Source organism: Chelonoidis abingdonii, chromosome 11 (genome assembly GCF_003597395.2).
Source record: "Chelonoidis abingdonii isolate Lonesome George chromosome 11, CheloAbing_2.0, whole genome shotgun sequence".
NCBI lineage: Eukaryota > Metazoa > Chordata > Testudines > Testudinidae > Chelonoidis > Chelonoidis abingdonii.
In genome coordinates, this window is record NC_133779.1 from 3,027,274 (window position 1) to 3,035,502 (window position 8,229).

Consider the following 8,229-nt stretch of genomic DNA (forward strand, 5'->3'; position numbering starts at 1 on the left):
CACCGGGGGGGGGGGTCTGGCTTGAGGGGGAGGGGCTCAGCCAGGGTGGAGCCTGATGAGACCCCAGGCCAATAGGCCCTGAGGCTGCTTCAAGGTCATGGGCTCCAGGCAGGGGTGAGGGTCGCCTCAGGGAGCCCAAGTTGGGGGGTTGCATCAAGCCCCAGGGGCCCATGGCCTTCAGCCCGGGGTCTCCTCAAGGCCCAGCATGCAGCATGGTGAGGTTCTGACACTGCGGCGTCGTGGCACCGTTTCACCTCTCATCCCCTTGAAGTTCAGCTGTTTCATGGTTCAGGATCCCTCTTTCCTTCCATAGGATCTTTGAGGGCATGCAGCAGATCTGAGCCCGGATCCCTTACCACAGCAAGCGTCCGTTCTGCGCTGTTCTACTGTGATTTTAAGCAAACCCGGCGGGATCATTTTCATTTGGTGCCTTTCCTTTTACAAATAAAAAACCTCGAAAATTTTATATACAAAAAATGTGTGAAAACCACTGCAAAGTTTCAAACTGAAGTTAAGGGTCCCCATGTAACCTGAAGTCTACCCATTTGCACCTGTACACTGAGACCATCTTTAATTGCATCAGCACATATATTTTTTTTCTCAAGCCCCTTGCCTCATTCAGTGCACATGCTGGACAATGAGAAGGGGATGTCTCCATCTGACGTCTTGAGCTTAAATTGTAAACTCTTTGGGGCATTCACTGCAGTTCCCTCTCTGCAGGATGGGAGTCTCTGGTCCTGGTGCACCATGGGAGATGTAGTCTGATGGGGGAGTCCAGGCCCTAGCGGAGATTAATGACATGAGGCACCCAAGCTACAACATGAAGCACTGCAGCAGTATTTTCGAATCAAAATATTTCCTGGGTTGGCTGAAAAACCTTCTGGTTTGTGGGCATTTGTTTTTGTTTTGTTTTTTTACAAAAAAAATGACATTTTCCAAGGGAAGCATACACTGTTCATGAAAAAACCATTTAATCAAAAACCCAATTTTCCACCAAAAAATATTTTCAGCAGAAAACATTTGATCTGCCCATAACACACAATGCACATAGATAGGGACAGAGTTTTACAGGCAACGTTCTCTTTGGCATTTCCTTTCAACTATTTGACTTTGCAACTTTAACGTAGTTTTTGGTATGGAATTTGCAAAATAAAGAAATGGCAGCTTGGGGCACCATTTTCCAGACAGCAGCAGAACACTGTCTCAAAGGGGTCGGGGCAAAGTTAAGGTGTTATGGGCAACCTTTGGCATTCACTGATTTGTAAATGTTATCGTTCTTTTAATGTAGCTTTCTCAGGCAGGGAATATTATTAGTGTAATGCCGAGGTCCTGCTGGGTGGGGAGTTAGGTTTAAAGACAATGATCCCATTCTAAAAAATTTACAACCATACTGATCAGATTAATTTTCCGATCCTGTAAGCCAGTCATCACTTTTATAAAATAACTTCTGGTTGGAGAGCAAGGTCGCTGTACAGTTCCTGCCTATTTCTCCTCTGCTTTCCACAAACCCCACATTATTATATCTCTGCAGCTGGTGCTTTCTTTAATATGCCAAGAGAACATCTTTACCCAATTAAGGAGGTTAAAAAAAAAAGAAGCTTCCTTTTCTTGTGGGAAGCATTTTTTCCCCATCAGAAAGGGACATACTTAAAACACCTCATCCCAGGCTGATGCATCCTGCCTATAGTGCTTCAGAGATGGCAAGGTTTCTACAGAGGGGTAAGACACGAGCAATTATGCTGATACGGGAACAATAAAAGCCATTTGTAGGCAGTTATTGGGTTGGGAAGGGCTCTTGCTGAGAAGCGACAGGCTGCTTGCCTGCTGCAGATAAGGAGGAAATGTATTGCAGGGATGATCAAAAGAAGGATTAAACCAGGCAAGGGCCTTTAAATGTTAAATTCTCCTTGACGCTTTTAAGTGCTGGGATAATGACCTCCGAGTCCCATATTTATCCTCAGGATAAAGACAGCATGTAGGGCAGCAAAGCAAGCTTCTCACAGCCCGGTCTGCCAGCTAGCAGTGTTAATTGTGGCACCTATTGCGATAAGTGCTGGACATAAAGTTTTTAGGCCATGTCTACACGACAGAGCCAATGCTGGCATAGCGTAGATACACCATGTGCTGACAGAAGGAGTTTTGCTAGCTTAGCAATGCCAGCTCCCTAAACAACAGCAGCTAAGCCATCTCATCTGTCAGCACAGTTGTGACTCATTGGAGACTTTGCTGGCATAACTAAATCAGCTGAGGGGGGAGGGGATTTAGGTCTAGCCTACACTAAAAAAGATTTGGTGGTATCATCCTAGAGCAGATGCAGCATTTACAAATAGCAGTGTGGTTTGCCAATATAGTTTATACCAGTTCATTGAAACAAAATTAGCTATCACAGTAAAAGGACTTTTTCTCAGTATAACTTTGTCCATACTAGGGTTTTTGCTGATATAAAATTGTCCTTAAAAACAAATCACACCCCGAGCCAACATTATCATAGTGGCAAAAGTAGACCCGGTCTAAAAGACAGTCCATGCACCAGCGAGCTTCCAGTCTAAACGGACTAGACTGAGAGGGTTGGCACCATGGAGAGGCAAAGTGATTGGCTCAGAGTCATAGATTTTTAGCTCAGAAGGGACCCTTAGATCACTGAGTCTGACCTCCTGAATCACACAAGCCAGAGAATTTCACCTAGTTATCGCTATATCGAGCCCCACACCTCGATGGTTGGTTGGTTAAAGCGTCTCGTCCAGAAACGAAACCACTGTTGATCTGACGCCACCAAGAGAGAGACCCCACTACCTACCTTCCCTTGGGAGCTGGTTCCCCATGGTTAATTACCTGCACTGTTAAATCAAATTGGTGCCGTATTTCTCAATTGACTTTGTCCGGCTTGGACTTCCGTTCTGCCTTTCTCCACTAGACGAAAGGTCTTTCAGCAGTAGGCTGGCCATTTGTCTGGTAGTAAGCTGGGCAGCCCTATTTGTCTATGGCTTGTCCTGTGTTCAGTCCTGAGACAAAACTGTGTGTGGCTTTGTCCGGTATCATCCGACCCGCTTGAGATCATGTCTGGGTGGACAGGGTCACACAGGTGCGGGCGGGCCCAGGCCATTCCCAGAAGCACCGAACTATCCAGTATTCCGGGGCTGCATCAGTGGCTGAGGCAGGAATGTCCTGACTCCCAGCCCAGTGTCTTCTCCAGTAGACTGCTGCCACACGTGGCCTAAAAGCTTGAGAGGGGAGTCGTGTGTCCATGATCCAGTCCAGCCTTGGCCTCTCTGCTGAGGCTGCCAGGGAGGCGGCCTAGTGTCGGCTTTGAGGGTGGGGATTGTAAAGCGAACGTGGTCCTGTTAGGAAAAGCATTGAGACAGCCCCCAGCCCAGTTGCTCGCTAGGATCCAGGCTGGATCTAGGCGGGTGCTTTAGACGTTAAAGGCTCTTTGGGAGGCGTTGGGTTTTAAACTTGCGCAAGCTGCAGGAAGTGGTCAGCCCGGCTGCTGTCTGGATGGGGAGATGCTGGACTGGAATCATGGAGACCATTCAGCAAAATGAGGCAGCGGGACATGACCTCCCGCTGTGGGTATTTCCAGTGTCCTCACCAACCCAGCCCACCTGGGAACGGCTGGGGTGGGGGGGGAACAGCTGCTCCCTCCGCTTTTGTTCATGGCTGGAGGGGAGCAGCAGCTGCAGGTGGCATGGGGGGAGCCCAGGGCTGGGGGATGGCAGCTGAGGATGGAAACAACAGGGGGCTGTGGGTCTGGGCTGAGGTGCTTTCATAGTACCTGACTCCAGCCAGCTCTTTAAACCACCCAGGTTTAAAGCCAACCCGCAATGCAAGCAGGAGCACAAGGGAGAAGAGATCAGGTGACAGCTGCCTCTCCTCCCTGCCCGCCTGTGTGAGCCCCTCACAGCTGTGGGTGCTCTCCCAGACCCTCCCTTCTGAGCGAGCGCTCCCTGGGGTGCAGCCAATCCCTCTCAGCCGCTCTGCTCACGGAGGGGCTGAGCTCCCCGCTGGTCCATGGGTGCCCCTCATAACTGACAGCATGTGTCAGGCTCCTGGAAAATGCCCCTTCCTCGCCTACTCCCCCCACTTGCTCAGGTGGATCTGCAGCAATCCCCAGGGATGGGCCCACGCTCCCATCCCCTTCCCCTGCTCCCGGAGGCACAGTCAAGAGGCTGACAGCTAAAAGCTCCTTGAAGCTGGTGTGTGAGTGGGGTGAAAGCGCCTGTGGGCTCCCCTGCCTTGCCAGGTTCACACTCAGGCCTGTAGCCAGGCAGCCAGTGCTGAATCACTTGTGGCTGACGTGCCCATGAATCTGACTCAGCAGCTGCAGTTGTACTAAATCCCCAAACCCTTGCCTGGGCACTGAAAAGGACAGCAAATCAGTGACATTCCCACCCCCAACACTTTCTAGTCTCAGGCTGTGCTGGAGGCAAGGGGGATCCGGCAGGGGCCGCTGGCACGGGCAGGGTACAGAACCCCTGCGGCAAGGAGTCCTCTGGACCCATGCCCTCTTCTGAGAAGCTCAGCTACACATGCCTCCTTCTGGGGAGGTGAGGTGTGTGTCCCCTTTGCCATAGGCCCAGAGCCCTGGCATGCCAAGCTGCATCAGAGCTAGGGTGTACCAACAGCACCCAGACCATCTCCAACATCCTCTGGCTCTGCGGTACCACGTCAGACTTCCAGTGCCCATCCCTCAGGCGTGACACTCCATCACTGGTGCCCAGTGTTACCAATTCGACTGGAAAGCATTTCATCCCCACTTGGCCCTGGCGAGTGACCATCCCAGGAGCAGAGGGCTGGGAAATCAGGCCTCTCAGGTCTGGTACCCTACCTCCCGCTGTCGCAGATCAGCCTGCGCCCAGCCAGCCCCCTGCCCTGGGTGACACTGCTGCTCCATTGATTGGCATGTCCCACCTCTAGCTTATGCTTCGAAAGGGGTGTTAACTCAATTGTTCCCAGAAGGGTTTTGCCATCCCCACCAGGGGAGGGGGGGAAGGTACAGGACATCTGAGAACCAGCATGGGTTTAACGAGATCAGACCCTTTTCCTGTTCTTTTTGAAAGGCTCCTAGCTGCTCCCCTCCCTCCAAACACCCACCGCCCATTTCTGGCACAAGACTGGCTAGGCTCAAAGACTGCCTGGGCAGACGTGTTCCTGGAAAACAGGGCAGGGGCTTGGCTTGCTGGGTTTAAACCATCTCTGCAGAGGCAGGCTAGCAGGTCATCTCCCTGAACAGCCGGGCTAGGCCAAGCCATTCCAAACAAGTGCTGGCCTTTTCTTCTGCATGAGGCCTTTTGCTAAATGACAGGCTCCGTTGCAAGATGTTGCCACTGACCTTGAATCCCCCTCCTCCCCTCCAACCACCCACTCCTCAAACCTCCATCCGGAGCAACGAGGTGCAATCCAAAGTTTGGCTTATTCCCTCATGCCCGGGTCTTTCCAGGCTTGCGTTAGCTCCACCTGAGCCCCCAGCAAAACTCAGCTGCCCTAGCAGTTCCAAGGGCTTTACAAACATTAGAGAAGGAGGCTGGGCATCAGCAAAGCAGGGAGTGGGGGGCACTGGGGAGGGGGGTGTTAAGAGCTTCAGCAGGGAGAGGTGTAAAGGGACCCCAGGCAGGGCTGTGGGTCAGGATCGTGGCACAGCAGCAGAGCTGGGTGGGGTGGGGAACCCCGGGCTGGAAGAACATGGGGAGATGCAAATCAGGAGCGAGAGGCCACAAGGGCCCCAGATGGGAACAGCAGGTCACACAGGCACCGCTGTCAGAGATCAGTGCCTTTCCGTCACCGGCTTCAGCACCCTACAGCTGGGAGCAGCGTCTCCCCTGACTTGATCCCCCTCCCCTCCACCACCCCATTCAGAGATTTCCTCTGCTTTTGCAACCACCACTCTAACCTTTCGCTTCACCCTAGCTTTGCGGAACAAGGAGACTCAGCTGTTTCATCGGGCAAAGGACACTTCAGGGACTCAGATTCCTCCCCCGCCCCCATCTAATATTTGAGTTGGATCCACCCCAGCGGGACCAGAGCATCACACAGAGCACACAGCTGGCTGAGCAAACACCTTTGACATGGCTGCCGGCCCTGCTCCACGCCCTGCAATCGCAGGGTTCTTTAGCCGGCTGTCACGCTACTGCTGCCTGGCTAGGTGCTAGCAGCGCTGCAGGAGAACACGGGACAGTGACAGAGCTGACAGGGGCAGGGCCACCCAGAGGATTCAGGGGGCCTGGGGCAAAGCAATTTCAGGGGCCCCTTCCATAAAAAAAGTTGCAATACTATAGAATACTAAATTCTTGTTGGGGCCTGTGAGGCCTGGGGCAAATTGCCCCCCCAGGCGGCACTGGACAGGGAGGTTTCCTGGATCCCCACATCACCCTGACCAGCTGAAACAAGTGTATCCCACAAGCCAAAGAAACAGATTCCAGGGCTTGTCCAGAAAGGCTGGACAGACACTTAGGACCAGATCCTGGCAGGTGTTTAAGCACCTGACTGTTGATTTCAGCTGATTGCAGGATCTGTGCCTCAGCGCTCTACTCCCATAGTCATCACATTACTGCTGGCTCACATGTGACATGAGCTGGGCCGGTCTCCGCTCACACCCTGGCACACATGCCCTGCTTGATCTCCCCATCCCTGTTAGTGTTCAGCAGGCCCTTGACCAGCAACTTCGGCAGGACAGCCAAGAAGCAAACGAGCCCTGGGCATGAGCTGCCCCTGCTGCATCTGGGCCATACGGCTTTCCCCATGCTGGGTGCGTCTACACTGCAACATAAGCCCCAGGTTCAAACTCAGGCTCAGGCCTAACCCCACTTCTGCCTACACACAAATTGCACTGATCCCAGGACCCCATGGGGATGGAGCGTCTGAGCTGGAGTCAAGGCGGAACCCAGGGCTCAAGCCCGAGTGCTCTGCAGTGTAGATGCAGCCACACTGGACTCCGGGAGTCCATCAAAAGTATCCCACAATCCAGGGCCAGCTCTACCATTTTTGCCACCCCAAGAAAATAAATAAATGAAACCGCTCAGACTGTGCTGCCCCAAGAATGAAGGGAATGCCGTCCCTTAGCATGTGCCGCTCCAGGCACGTGCTTCCTCTGCTGGTGCCTGGAGCTGGCCCTGCCACAATCCCACAGGCTGACTTTCTTTGCTCTCTGGCCAGTCAAGGTTTCCCACCCTGTACCGCGAACACAGGAAGTTTGGGATACAGCTGGTTGGACTCAGGCAGGCATAATGCAGAGTAGACGCTGGAGCCCCAGCGTTCAACGCGTACTAACCTGGTTACAAACGCGCACAGGACGCTCAAGCTCTAGGTTAAGAAAGCCAGGGGCTGCTCACTCGAGTTTAGTAACCCTGGGCTTAATTCGCAGCAGGAACGTTTCTAGCATGGGGCCAGAGAAGCAGGCTGGGGGAAGGCGGCAGGTAGGCCAGCAGGAAGCTTCGAGCGCTCTGTCTTACATAGCCCAGGGTCCCACGGCGAGGAAGGACCCCCTCACGCTGCTTCCCAAACCCGCCCCGCTCATGGCACATGGTGAGAGGACTTTCTGAGCCTTGCCCTGCATCTGAAAAGTCAGCAGTGTGGCGGGAAGCCCGCCCAGATGAGATGATTCTGCAATGGGGATGCAAACTCACAATTCCCCGGCAGAAGCCAGCTCTGGGGCACAGGTCAGTGGTGGGTTTAAATGAGTAATGGCACATTCTGTCACTGGAGTCTTTAGAGGAGGTCTGTAACTCAGCCAAAGGTTAGGGATCTATCAGAGGAGTCAGTGGCTGAGGTTCTGTGTCCTGCAAGGTGCAGGAGGTCAGAATAGACGCTCACAATGGTCTAACAGAGGGCCTGAGGGAGCAGAGACAGAGCCATTCCCCACCCTGAGCCTACCTAATCGGTCGCCCCCTCAGCCCTAGATCTTCTGGGAATGGAAGCTGAGGCCAGAGCTAAAGCGATAACCACATGAGTGGCCATGGGGATGGGAGGCCCTATTCACCTGTCGGTCTCGGAGCAGTCTCCGCTTGGGAGGGCATCCTGCAGCCACAGCAAAGACTGTCAGCTCGCTGCAGGCACCTGCTGGCTGCACGCTGGCAAGATGCCTTCTCCCTAACCTGAGAATGCTTGAAAGACAAAAGGGGGAAGGAGGATTGCTGGAGGGGGCCTGCCGGGCAGGCGTTTAAACTGGAGCAAAACAAAAAGAAAACAGGAGGGGATGGTTACAAATAAAGAATGCATTTGCAAGTGGGACTGAGG